This window comes from Jaculus jaculus, chromosome 6 (genome assembly GCF_020740685.1).
Source record: "Jaculus jaculus isolate mJacJac1 chromosome 6, mJacJac1.mat.Y.cur, whole genome shotgun sequence".
In the NCBI taxonomy this organism is placed as follows: domain Eukaryota; kingdom Metazoa; phylum Chordata; class Mammalia; order Rodentia; family Dipodidae; genus Jaculus; species Jaculus jaculus.
The window spans coordinates 64,306,370-64,319,860 of record NC_059107.1 but is presented as its reverse complement, the minus strand read 5'-3'; the positions used below and the strand labels follow the sequence as shown (position 1 = coordinate 64,319,860).

Genomic DNA, 13,491 nt, shown 5'->3' with positions numbered 1-13,491 from the left:
TTTCATACTAAACCAATAAAAACTGAACAGATGTCAATCAGATGAAAAGGGTTGTTTATTGCTCAATATACCTGTTAACATTAATAGTTATCTGGCCAACTTTTATTTTGATTTACAGATGGTCTCATAAGGGAAAAATTTCAGGGTGACACACAGTAATAGGTTCATTTACCAGTTTTTGAATAGTTGAAACTCACCTCGCTAAATAAAAATTTAGTTGAACCTCTTTACAAAATTGATTGAGATCACTTGCCCAGTAATTTAATTATCTAACATATCAGAATATTACTATATTTGAAAAACATTTTAAAGTTTTACATACTGTTTTAGTGTTATAAAAAGGTAATTAAAAAAAAAAAACCTTAAAATTGATAAGACTGAATGATTTAGATGAAATCGGCCTGGATGTGGAGTAAGTTCTATAGTGGTGATAACATGGCTCATCCTCAATGGAGAATAAAATGGAATTGCCTAAAGTAACTGGATTTATTAGTAGAAATAAAGGGATTTAAGGAAAAGTTATGCGGTTATTCAACACTGACTCCACCTACCACTTAAATGTTATAAAGTTTATGCTTATTCCTTTGTCACTGAAGAGGAATGCACGTCAGGTAGTGGCCATTACTATGACAGCCTCAAGATGGAAGTTAGGCTAATGATTTATTGATGAAAATTGATTAAATGGTTATCCTTTTAATTACTTAAGATTGTAGAACTATTAGCCCGCTTTTTCACATAGTGATAGACAATATAATTTAAACTAAAAGATCCCTGCAGAATGGTATTTATGTATAGTGTTATTTTATGTGACAAGGTCTTAAAACCTTGTTTATCTGGTTGCATACCACTCTGAACTCCCCATCTTGTGAAGCTGAACATCCTAGGAGTCCTTCTCCACCTGCTGGGCATTTCCCTGGTGACACAAAACGTTATGGTCCAAGGACCTTCAGAGGGGTCATGGATATTCCTGTGGACTTGATGGTTCGAACTGTGAAGAATCTAAAAGTCAAATCTGGCTTTTGTTTGCCTTATGCTGGATAACTTTTCTTCTAGTGAATAGCTTTAAGTGGTCTAGGTACGGATGAAACTCAGCTAGGATTCTGGATATGGTGGCGCATGGCTTTAACCCTAGCATCAGGGAAGCTGAGGTGAGTTCAAGGTCTGCCTTGGCAAGAGCAATACCCTTCCTTAAAGAAAAGAAAGAAACACACCTCAGCTTTTTGTAGACACCCTGCTCTATTTCTCTATTTTATTTTCTGCTTAGCTGTTGGGTTGGGGAGATGGCAGCTGTATTTAAATCCAGAATTTATTTCCAGAGTTTAATAGAGTCTAGTAAACCAATAACTGAGATGCATGAGTATAAGAATAATTTAAGGAAAGGGGAAAGCAAACTATTTATTGTATTCCTGACAAGCAGAATTTACTAGTTGCTTCTGGCTGGAGTATAATGTCTATGTACTGCATTAGCTAGAAGATCTAGGGTATGCCAACAGGCTGGCTAATATTGCTGGAGTTTGCACACAATTGTCATTGTGGAAAATGTTTTGTTATATTAATAAAAAAAAACTGAAAAAAAAGAAGATCTATCAATAAATTATTACCGTCTGGCATTTAAGTACCTTGCCAGTCCCCCCTGGGATAAACCTCTCCTGCTAGTGAAACATGGGATATAGGCCTGTACAAAACCTAAGGAAAGTAAGCAAGTGGGTATAACATATACATCCCAGTGTGCCCAACCCTTATACTCTGCTTAATATGTTTCTTCCTGAAAGACAAATATATACTGTACTGGACTTCAAAGATGCTTTCTTCACCAGCCTACTAGCGAAAGAGAGTCAACCAATTTTTGCTTTTGAATGAACAGATTTGGAGAGAGGCAAAAATGGACAATTAACATGGACTAGGCCTCCACAGGGCTTTAAAAATTCTCCTACCCTCTTTGATGAGGCTCTTCATAAGGATTTACAGGCCTTCTAGCAGGAAATTCCAGAGGCTATTCTCCTGAAATATGTAGATGAACTCCTGCTGGCTGCGGAAACAAGAGAGGGACAGAACTCCTTCTGGGCAACCTACAGCTTGGGTTACCCTGTGTCTGCCAAGAAAGCCCAGCTATGTGCATGTAAAGCAACCTACTTGGGATGTAAACTCCAAGCAGGTAAGAGAATGTTGTCAGCTTCTAGGATTCAGGCCATCCCCCAAATCACTGAGCCTCAAACTGAGAGACAGACCCGAGTGTTTCTGGAATCAGTGGGGTACTGTAGAATCTGGATCCCTAGATCTGCTGAATTAGCCAACCCCTTATATGAAGCCACTAGGGGGCAAGAATAGGACTTCAAACTCAAACTGAGGAACAGGCACTCCAGGAATTAAAAAGTCAGCCCTAACAATAGGCCCTGCCTTGGCTCTCCCAGATCTAACCAAGCCCTATTATTATTATTATTATTATTATTATTATTATTATTATTGGTTTTTCGAGGTAGGGTCTTACTCTGGTCCAGGCTGACCTGGAATTAACTCTGTCATCTCAGGGTAGCCTTGAACTCATGGCAATCCTCCTACCTCTGCCTCCCGAGTGCTGGGATTAAAGGCGTGCACCACCATGCCTGGCTTTATTTATATCTAGATGAAAAAAGGGGTATAGCCAGTGGAGTCATAACCCAAAAGTTAGGACCATGGAAATGCCCTGTGGCCTACTTGTCAAAGAAATTGGACCCTGTAGCAGCTAGAGGACCCCTCTGTTTGTGAGCCATAGCATCCACTGACATATTAACTAGAGATGCTGATAAACTGACTTTGGGCCAGTCTTTATCAATTACAGCCCCACATTCAACTGAAATCCTCTTGAAAAGCCTCCCCGCCCAACCAATAGCTCTCCAATTCATGCATAACTCATTATCAGGTCCTGCTCCTAGACCGAGCAAGGATACAATTTTGTCAAACTGAAGCCCGGAAGCCAGCTACCCTGCTGCCAGAGACTGATGAGGCTTTAGCTCCACAACATGACTGTCTGAAGATTACGTCCACCTTCCAGGGACTCCACCCATATCTGACGGACATAGATGGCCGAATCCAGACCTGGTAATGTTCTCACATGACAGCAATTTTGTTCAAAATGGAACCAGGTATGCTAGGGCAGCAGTGGTGACACTGGAGGAAACCCTGCGGGCTGCAACCCTACCACAGAGTACATCAGCTCAAAAGGCCCAATTGACAGCCTTAACCAAGGCCCTGATATTGGGAAGGGACAAAGCAGTCAATAGCTACACAGGCAGCCACTATGCCTTTGCCATGGCTCATGTCCATCGGGCCATCTATCAGGAACAAGGACTATTGACCACAGAGACATTTAAAAAAGACATTAAAAAAAGACATTAAAAATAAAGACAAGATTCTGGACTTATTGGCTGCCATCTGGGCACCTACCGAGGTGGCCCTTATACACTGTCCAGGCCATCAGAAAGGGGAAGAAAGAATCAAGAAGAAATAGATTGGCAGACCTCACAGCAAAGAATGTTGCCTCTCAGCATCCTTCAGATTGTCTGGTCACTCTCCCAGCACCTACTCTTCCTGAGAGACCAACATACACAAAGCAGGACCTATAGCTCACCTCCCATCTGACAAAGAAAAAAACCCCACAAGGATGGTATCAACTGGAGAATGGACAATTGTTATTGTCCCAAGCCCTAGGACAAAAACTAAGCAACTACACGAAGGGACTCACTTGGGAAGCAACAAGTTATCTGAAATAATAAGAAAAGAGTTTTTCTTCCCAGGTATGGACTCAATCATCAAGGACATCACCACCTGCTGTCAGGCCTGCCAACAGACAAATGCCTCCTCTGGAAAGGTACCACCAATGGAGATGTGGGAAAGGAAAACAGATCCAGGTAGATATTGGGAGGTTGATTTCATAGAGGTAAAGCCAGGGCAGTATGGATATAAATATTTACTTGTTTATGTTGATACCTTTTCGGGATAGGTAGAAGCCTTCCCTACCAAGTCTGAGACAACCCAAATAGAAGCTAAAATATTGTTGAGAAGATAACCCCCCATCATGGGCTGCCCCTAAAAATAGGACCTGATAATCGCCCTGCCTTCACTGAGAAATTGACTAGGATACTGGGGATCAATTGGAAATTACATTGTGCCTATCATCCTCAAAGTTCATCAGGACAGGTAGAAAGGATGCATCGGACCTTAAAGGAGACTCTAAATTAACCCTGGAGACTGGCGGAGGCTGGGTGGGACTCCTTCCCTTTGTCCTATTAAGTGTCAGATGTACCCCTTACGTAAAAGGAATCACTCCATTTGAACTTATGTATGGAAAACCCCCTCTCATCCTGCCCTGGATGGGTCCTGAACAGATAACTGACTTTACTAATAAAAGACTTCTTCACTTTACCCAAGCCTTGCAGAGAGTCCAGGAATCAATTCTTCCAGTAGTCAAGGCTGCTTTTCAGACACAATGCTTGCCCCCAAACCCTTTCAGCCCAGCAACAGAGTTTGGATCAAAAGACACCATACTGGGACGTTGGACCCCCACTGGAAGGCCCTTACCAGGTCATCCGGACCACTCCAATGGCCGCGAAAGTGGACGGGATATGCACCTGGACTCACCATTCTCAAGTGAAAAGAGCAACAATTCCCAAGGACTCACTGAAAGGACTGAAGGAAGACAAGAGACGGTAGATCCTGAAATATCCAGAAGATCCACTAAACATAAGACTTACATGCTTAACATAGCTCTTGTATGTGTCACTTTCATAGCCAGACCGCTATGTATGCCCCAAGAAAACATATATGGGAACTAAGAGATACTGTCACTGGCCAGGACCTTGCTTCCCAAACTAAGCATGATGATGAGGCCCCTACCCTCTCTGATACTATATGTGCTCTTTTCCCTAGAATATCCCAAACCCCAACCTAGAGCCACCCCTGCCAAGTAAACTAGCAATTTTATACAGAGAAATTACAGTTTTATACATGTCCTGCTTCCAGCTCTTCATGCTGCCAAGATAGCCAACAATTTCACTGTGCTAAGTGGGGCTGTGAGACAACAGCTTCCTGAACCCAAAAAGACAACTTTCTTTCTGCCCAAGTAATTGATGTTTATTTCCCATCCTTTAAACTAAAGACTATGATCCTAGGCTATCCCACAAATGATTGCGATACAGGGCGTACTTGGGGAATATGCCTATATATAACAGAGACTGACCCAGGAACCACTATTACCATTCAGAGGCGTCTCCACAGAGACCATCCATCTGTCCTCATCGAACCAAATGCCAACTTGGACACCTTAACCCCCCTTTTCCAGAATGAGCCCCTGTTTAATGCTTCAGACCACAGCACTAAGAAACCTCCGTCTCTCCAAGGTTCCCTTCTCAGCATGCTGGATTCAGTTTTCTCCTCTGCTAACCAGAAAAATCCAGCTCTTACCAGAGACTGATGGTTCTACCTAGATCCCATCCCCTTATTATGCAGACATAGGGGCCAATGGGACCTTGGGCACTGGTCCACACAAAGTTAATACCATCAACCAGACACATGGTGAACAGGTATGCTCTTGGGTTTAACATCCCTCTGTCACATTAGGAGACTTCCAAGGACAAGGATTATGTCTCCTTTCTACACAATACAACCTTGATGAGTCCCCATATAAAGGCATCAGCCTCCAGTCCACTCTTTATTAACCAAACTGAAGGCACAGATTGGCTAAAGAGCCCACCTACCACCTGGATTGCTTGTACAGCAGAATTTACACCGTATATCAAATTCAGTCATTTCAAACACAACAGAATTATGTGTCCTGGTCCATGTTATGCCCCAAGTCTACCTATATGATGGGACAGCCGACAGAAACTTCCCTGAGCCCCCTCCAACTAAGAAAACTCACATCCCATACTAATCCCCCTGGTAATAGGAATGGGGATAGCAGGGTCAGAAGCCTTAGGGACTGTGGCCCTAATCATAGGAGAAAAGAACCTGTGGATGCTCAGCAAACAGACAGATCAAGACTTGGGACACCTGGAAAATTCTACTAGTCGCTTAGAACAACAAGTTGACTCCCTAGCTGAAGTAGTGTTACAAAACAGGAGGGGATTGGATTTGCTTTTTATGAAACAGGGAGGCTTATGTATGGCCTTAGAAGAAACTTGTTGTTTCTACACTAATCAATCTGACATTACCCATGACACACTTGGCACTAGTCTGAGGAAACATAAAAGAGGGAAAGCAACACTATGCCTCCCAGAATTGGTATCAGTCATTGCTCTCTAGTGGCCTATGGTTGACGACCCTCATCACTGACATAAGTGGTCTTCTGATATTAGGCTTCACCATAGGCCCATGTGTATTAAACTCTCTGCTATAATACTGATGGTTCTGAGAACACAATACAATCTCCTGCCCACAGAAAAAAAAAGTCAACGATTTGACTAAGTATCTTGTGAGACGGGGAGAGGAAATAGGAAACACTGGCTACAGGGCAATCATTTTGAAAGAAAAACACCTCAGCAGCCCCATCTTGAGAAAATGTGTGCTAGTCCTTTCTCATGAGATAACACCAGGCCCTCCCTGGCTCCAGGAACTATCCCGAGTGCCTGGTTCCTGACATCAGGGCCACCTTGGGGCCATGAGCAAGTTTCACTTCTGTACACATCTGCTTGCTTGCATAAACTGTTTGGACAGTCCCTCACACCACTGCCACGCCTCCACTTTTGCAGTTTTCAGCTTTAAAACGAGCCTGAGAGAGAAGTAGAGGGTACACTCAGAGATCCCGACCTCAAGGGTGCAGTCCTGATACATCAGCCTTGCCCAATAAAACTTTGCTTTGTACTCCATGAGTCAGTGGTCTTAACCAAGTATAACTTAGTCTTAGTGGTCTTAGTGCAACACTGGACCCCATAACATTAGTTGTTTCTGATGTGCAGCAAAAATTCAGAACCAATGGCTTAATCTATGGAATCTAATTTTCCCTCCCTTTCCTCAAACGATTGTCCATAGGGTGAAGGAAACAAAGCAGGGAATGTGCCCAACTCAAGAGTACAGAATACAGTTACTTCTTCAAACTGTCCATGTGAACCAGCTGGTAACTGAAAAGGTGAGACTATGAGCAACAGAAGGATAGAAACTAGAGTTGACAAGCCAGAAAAACCTGTTGAAGCAAAACTCCTCTGTGGAAAGGTGTGGCTTACAGAGCTTCCTTATTCTTCAAAGATTCCACACATGATGCCTAAGCTCAACACTAGTATTGTCTCTAGCTAACAATAAATAATAATTTTAAAAATGTATAGCTATGTGTTTGGGGATTTGGCTCAGTGGATGAGCACTTGCCTAGCAAGGGCAAGGCCCCTGGGTTCAGTTGTCAGCACCAAAAAAAAAAAAAAAAAAAAAAAACCCAAAAAACGTGTAGCTATAAGCCAGGAGTGATGACACATGCCTTTTGTCCCAGCACTTGGGAGACAGAGGTAGGAAGATCACTGTGAGTTTGAGGACAGCCAGGGGTCCTGTGTATTCTATCTTGACATGAAACACAGACATCCACTTACGACTCTCACACCCAATGTTTTATCTTTATGAGTTCAAACAAATACAAGCCACAGGCAAGACAGATGGCTCAGCAGTTAAAGTACTTGCTTGCAAAGCCTGGAAACTTGGGTTTGGTTCCCCAGTACCCATATAAAGCCAGATGCACAAAGTGGCACATCCACCTGGAGTTCATTTGCAGTAGCAAGAGGTTCTGGCATGCCCATTCAGAGTCATTCGTATTCTCTCTCTCTTTCTACAACCTCCCCTTGCAAATAAATAATTCAGTCTGAAAGGAGTACTTATTGGCTTCAGTTCCCATTCATCCTAATCCCACACAATATCATTTCTATACTCTACTATACAAAGTTCAAATCTTCATAATGCAAAACTCAAACACTAAGAATTCTATAATGAAACCTCAAGTGGGTCTATAGCAGTTGCTTCTCACTGCTGGGATAAAACACCCAACCAGAAGCAGCTTAAGAAAGGAATGGTGTGTGTGTGTGTTTGTGTTTTAAAAAACATAATACCTTTTATTTATTTCCATGTTTTAAAAGACAAAATTTGAGGCTGGAGGCATAGCTCAGCAGTTAAGAGCAGTACCCCTATAAGCATGAGGACCTGAAGAGGCCTGAGAGATCTCTCAATCTTTATCCCCAGGACTCACATAAATAGCTTGTTGTAGCCACACACATCTGTAACCATAGTCATGTTGGGAGCAAAGACTGGAGAGGCACTGTGGTCCTCAGGTAGAGCAGGGGCCCCACAAGCTCCAGGATCAGTAAGAGACTTTGGCTCAAGTAAGAACAGGGTAGAAGAACAACGGAGGAAGGTACCTCATGTGCTCCTCTGGCCACTGCATGGGCCAAGCATACGTCACACAGACGTACATCATACCAAAAAACAAACAAACAAGATTTGATTTGGAGCAGTTAACAACAAGCCCATCAACATGTGGTCATGGGTAATAAAGGAAGGCCAAAAAAAGAAAAAGGCATTCAAATAGTAGGTGGGCCTGGCTTGGTGGCTCACACCTTTAATTCCAGCATTCTGGAGGCAGAAGTAAAAGGATCACTGTGAGTTGGAGGCCAGCCAAAAAAGAAAGGGATAAAGAGGAAAGTGAGAATGGAGACAAGAGAAGGACAGAAGGAGCGTGCCCATTCTCTCTGCCTCTCTCTCAAAGACATAAGGAAATATGAAAAAGAAACATTTTGTACATATATGTCAAAAATTTAAAAGAATTTGCAATAATCACAGTCTTTTCAAGAAAACATTATATAGGACTTTGCCCCCCCCCCCCAAAAAAAAGGGAAGGGTTTGTTTCAGCCCACAGCTTTAAGTCTAATGGCAGGGAAAGCAAGGGTTAGTTCTGGCACACAGTTTCAAGAAGTTTCATCATGGCACAGGAAGACAGCCAGGTATTACATACATTACAACAGGAAGCAAGTAGAATGAGCTGAATGCAGCAAATGGGACTGGACTATAACACCCGCAGGCCCACCCTAAGCAAAGGACCTCTTCCAGTAAGGCTCCACTAGCTGGGGATTAAGCATGAGGCTTAATCACAAAATCCTGAGGCTAGGGCTGGAGAGATGGTTCAGCGGTTAAAGGCACTTGCTTGCAAAGCCTAACAACCTGGGTCCAATTCCCCAGTACCTACATAAAGCCAGATGCAAAAGGTGGTAGGCATTTGGAGTTCATTTACAATGGCAGAAGACCCTGAGGTGTGCCCATTCTCTCCCTCTCCCCTTTCAAATAATAATTAAATAAATTTTTTTTTTAATTTTTGTTCATTTTTTTTTATTGGAGAGTGACAGAGAAAGAGGCAGAGAGAGAGAGAGAGAGAGAGACAAAGAGAGAGAGAATGGGCACGCCAGGGCTTCCAGCCACTGCAAACGAACTCCAGATGCGTGCACCCCCCTTGTGCATCTGGCTAACATGGGTCCTGGATAATCAAGCCTTGAACCTGGGTCCTTAGGCTTCACAGGCAAGCACTTACCCACTAAGCCATCTCTCCACTTTTAAATTTGTTTAAATATTTTTATTTATTTGAGACAGACAGACAGTATGAACATACCAGAGTGCCACTGCAAACAAACACCACACACATGCACCACTTTGTGTGTCTGGCTTTATGTGCATACTGGGGAATCAAACTCAGTCCTGCAGGCTTTGTAAGCAAGTGCCCTTAACTGCTGAGCCATCTCTTCAGCCTGATAACTGGCATAATAAAACTCACTATCCAGAGCTCTTCTCCATCACTATCCAGAACTCTTCTCCATTAGTACATAGGTCTTTCTTTTCTGTAACTACACAATATCTCATGGCTTGGGTGCATTATGGTTTACTTAACCAGTTACTTTTGATGGGCAATGAGTCACCTCTATCATGAATGATAGTGACAAACATAATCACCTGCCCATACTCGAGTTCATGCTAACTATACCTAATGAAGCCTCTGAAATGGTTCAGATTTGATCATCACATGTCCACATGTTCACTAGGCCAAATTCTAGTTCTTATTACGTACCAAAGATTTCCCTGAGGGGATTTATCAAATGAAAATGACTAGACAGAACACCCAGGATGAACACATTTCTATTACAAATAACACATATATATAAGGATGTATACATAGGAATATACATAGCAAGTATAAAATATATCCATTAAATGTCAACTGTTTTCCAAGAATGATGGATCTGTAAAGGGTTTTGTGGTTTCCTTCCTTTTTGCCTACCATTGCTTTCTGATTTTGACAATAATATGTACTATAACTGTACTATAAAATTTAAAATGAGGGGTTGGAGAGATAGCTCAGTGGTTAAGCGCTTGCTTGCAAAGCTTACAACTCGGGTTCAATTCCCCAGTACCCACACAAAGCCAGATGTACAAAGCGGCGCAAACATCTGGAGTTTGTTTGCAGTGGCTGGAGGTCCTGGTGTACCCAATTCTGTCCATGTATCTCTCTCTGCTTTCAAATAAATAAATAAAGATATTTTTAAAAATTCTAAAGAAAATGAAATGAATCAACTCAAACTTACACTATATAACATTCCTCTAGTCTGCATTTTATTTATGCAGTGATTTTTTTTTTTGGTTTTTTTCGAGGTAGGGTGTCACTCTAGCCCAGGCTGACCTGGAACTCACTCTGTTGTCCCATACTGGCTTTGAATCTACATTGCTCCTCCTACTTCTGCCTCCCACACCCACCCCACTTTTATTTAATATAGTACTGGTAGTCTTAGCTATAGCAATAAGACAAGAGACACAAATTGGAAAGGAAAAGGTCAAATTATCATTATTTTCAGGTGATATAGCTCTATCAAGAAGGAACCCAAAAGGCTCTACCAGAAAACTGTTCGAGCCTATGAACACTTATAACATAGAAGGATGCAAAATAAACACACAGAAATCAGTAGCTTTCCTATATACTAACAACAACCATGCTTAGTGTGAAATCAGGGAATTACTCCCATTCACAATTGCCCAAAATAAGTAAATAAATAAATAAAGTACCTTGGAATAAACCTAACCAAGAAGTGAAGGATCACTACAATGAAAACTTTAAAACACTCAGGAGATAAATTGCAGGAGACTAAGGAATGGAAAGATATCCCATGTTCTTAGACTGGAAGAATCAATATTATGAAAATGTCTATGTTACTAAAAGCAATCTACAAAATTAAAGCAATCCCATGGAAATTCCAATGACATTCTTCACAGAAATAGAAAAAACAATTCTAAAACTCACTTGGAAGCACAAAAAAGCTTGAACAGTCAAAGCAATTCATTTTGTTCCCTGAGATAGGGTCTCACTCCAGCTCAGGTTGACCTAGAATTTACTATGTAGTCTCCAGGTAGCCTTGAACTCATGGCAATCCTCCTACCTCTGCCTCCCAAGTGCAGGGATTAAAGGTGTGCTTCACCACTCCTAACTAATCAAAGCAATTTTGAGCCACAAAATAAGGCCAGTGGTATCACCACACTGGATTTTAAAATATATTACAGAGCCATAGAAACGAAAACAGCATGATACTGGCACAAAAACAGACACGTAGATCAATGGAACAGAAAAACCCAGATGTGAACCCAGACAGCTACAGCCATCTGATTTTTGACAAAAATGTCAAAAACTTTTAGTAAAGAAAAACCAGCCACTTTAACAAATGGTGCTGGGAAAATTAGAAGGATGAAAACATCCTCATCTCTTTTCATGCACAAGACTCAGGTCCAAATGCATCAAAGACCTCAATATCATGAATTTGGAAAACTTTTGTACATCAAAGGACACTGCGAATAAAGCAGAGACAACCTAGAGAAAATTTTTGCCAGCTATACATCTGACAGAGGATAAATATGCAGGATATACAAAGAACTTAAGAAAACTAGTAAGAAATCAAACAGCTGGGCATGGTGGCACACGCCTTTAATCCCAGCAATTTGGAAGCAAAGGTAGGAGCATCACCATGAGTTTGAGGCCACCTGAGACTACCTACTGAATTTCAGGGCAGCCTGAGCTACAGTGAAACCCTACCTCACCGCCCCCCCCCCCAAAAAATCAAACAACTGAATCAAAAAGTGAGCTGGAGGGGGCTGGAGATGGCTCAGTAGTTAAAGGTACTTGCTTGCAAAGCCTAGTGGTCTGGGTTCAATTCGCCAGTACCCATGTAAAGCCAGATGCACAAAGTGGTGTATGCATTTGGAGTTCGTTTGCAGGGAAAGAGGCCCTGGCAACCCCATATTCTCTCTCTCTCTCCTTGCAAATAAATAAATAAATTAAATAAAATATTTTTTAACTGCGCTATAGAGCTGGATACAGTTGTCAAAAGAATACAGACGGCTAATAAACATGTTCTACATCCTTTGCATCAGGGAAATGCAAATTAACACCAGTTTGAGATTCCACTTCACTCCTTAAAGAATGGCTATTATCAAGAAAACAAATGTTGAATTCAGGTCAGCCTGAGACTACCTAGTGAATTCCAGGTCATTCTGGGCTAGAGTGAGACCCTCCCTCAAAAAACAAAACAAACAAACAAAAAAAAGGTTTGGCAGAAGTATCCTATGGACATGAATAATGGTGTGCCCAAAAGCCATAGATGGTTATTAGAAAAATGTCAGTGCCTGTGATGAGATATCTTTCAGAGTTGTTGGCTAGGGAGGTCCTTGATGCTTCTAAAACATTACAGGCCATTGTCAAGGCTATTGGTTTCCCACCAGAACTAAATGGTAATCTCCTCCCCACTGACTGTGTCAGAATGCTGGAAAGAGCTATGCAACATGCAGCCTTTTGGGATACCCCCTCCACGGGAGAGAATATATGCCTGGTATTGAAAACCTAGTCAAAAACCTTGCCATGTCTTTAATCCCAAGTACTTGTGAGGCAGAGGTAAGAGGATTGCCATGAGTTCAGGACCACCCTGAGAGTACATAGTGAATTCCAGGTCAGCCTGAGCTAGAGTGAGACCCTACCTCAAAAACCATGGGGAAAAAATCATTTGGGGGGCTGGAGAGATAATTCAGAGGTTAAAGGCTCTTGCTTGCAACGTCTGACAGCCTGGGTTCAGTCCTTCAATGCTCATGTAAAGCCAGACGTAGAGTGGCATATGTATCTGGAGTTTGTTTGCAGTGGCAGGAGGCTCTGGGGCACCCATACTCTTACTCTCTCTGTCTGCCTCTACCTCTTTCTCTCAAATAAATAAGAATTAAAATGTTTTCTCTCATACTTGTGTGTGTGTGGGGGGGATGTCTGTCTATGAGTGCTCCAGAGTCTCTTGCTACTGCAAATGGATGCCAGACGCTTGTGTCGTCACTTTTTGCATCTGGCTTTATGTGGGTACCAGAGAACTGAACATGGGGCAGTAGGCTTTGCCAGTAAGCACCTTTCTTTCTTTCTTTTTTCTTCCTTTTGGTTTTTTAAAGTAAGGTTTCACTGCAGCTCAGGCTGACCTGGAATTC

The 13,491-nt window shown here is 42.1% G+C and overlaps 1 protein-coding gene across 2 annotated transcripts in view; it reads right to left on the bottom strand.

The window, feature by feature from the left end:
• Paip2b (poly(A) binding protein interacting protein 2B) overlaps positions 1-13,491 on the bottom strand; it is a 34,201-nt gene that overhangs the window by 14,862 nt on the left and 5,848 nt on the right. The window lies entirely within an intron of this gene.